Source organism: Microtus ochrogaster, chromosome 2 (genome assembly GCF_000317375.1).
Source record: "Microtus ochrogaster isolate Prairie Vole_2 chromosome 2, MicOch1.0, whole genome shotgun sequence".
Classification (NCBI taxonomy): Eukaryota; Metazoa; Chordata; class Mammalia; order Rodentia; family Cricetidae; genus Microtus; species Microtus ochrogaster.
Genome location: NC_022010.1, coordinates 45481281 through 45482323, shown reverse-complemented (window position 1 = coordinate 45482323; position 1043 = coordinate 45481281). Strand labels below are relative to the sequence as shown.

The following is a 1043-nucleotide window of genomic DNA, read 5'->3' as shown; positions in this document are numbered from 1 at the left end:
GTACCACCATCGCCTGGCTGAGTTTAAAGTTTTAAATTTTGTCAGACCACATCTCATATTTTCCACATTTTCTTAATGGCATTTTTCATTTCTTTATTTCTGAAAGTGTAAATCATAGGATTGAGCAATGGAGTCATGATGGCATCAAATACAGCCACCTTTTTCTAGAAAGAAGATGCAGATGTGCATCGTGCATATATAAATATTCATGGAACAAAGAATGAAATAACAACAGCAATATAGCATCCACAAGTGCAGAGAGCTTTCAATCAGCCTTCAGATTTGTGATTTCTTAGAGAGAACAAAATGACACCATAGGATATGAGCAACATAGAAAAGATTATGATGCAGATAGAGCCACTGTTGGCAAACACTAGCAGGGCATACACATAAGTGTCAGTGCAGGACAACTCCAGTAATGGGAACAAGTCACACATGAAGTGATCAATGACATTGGGCCCACAAAATGGTAACTGCAACATGAAGATTATTTGTATGATAGAATGCAAGAATCCCCCTGCCCATGCCACCTCCACCAGAGTGCTACAGTGCCTCCAGTTCATTGTGGAAGAGTAATGTAAGGGCTTACAAATGGCTACATAGTGGTCATAGGCCATCACTATGAGGACAATAACTTCTACTGCAGCAAAGAAGTGTTCAGCAAAGATCTGTGTCATACAGCCTTCAAAAGAGATGGTTTTGCTGTCATCGAGGGAGTCAGCAATCATCTTTGGTGCAATGACTGAAGTAATGCATGCATCCAAGAAGGACAGAAATGCCAAGAAGAAGTACATAGGTGACCCAAGCAGTGCAGGACTGCAGAGGATGGTTACTGCAATCATTATGTTGCCTCCCATGATTGCAATATAGGCAAACAAACATACAACAAATATTATTTTCTGAACTTTTGGGTTCTGTGAAAGTCCCAGGAGGATGGACTCTGTTACAATAGTCTGATTTGGCATGATTCTCAAGAAAGTTTAAGATAAAATTCCTCTTATTTATGCATGTATTTAGTCATTTATGTATGTGTGTGCGCTTAT

General features: G+C 39.4%; 1 pseudogene; it reads right to left on the bottom strand.

The window, feature by feature from the left end:
• Positions 1-53: 53 nt before the first annotated feature.
• LOC101980840 lies at positions 54-968 on the bottom strand (annotated as a pseudogene).
• Positions 969-1043: the final 75 nt, after the last annotated feature.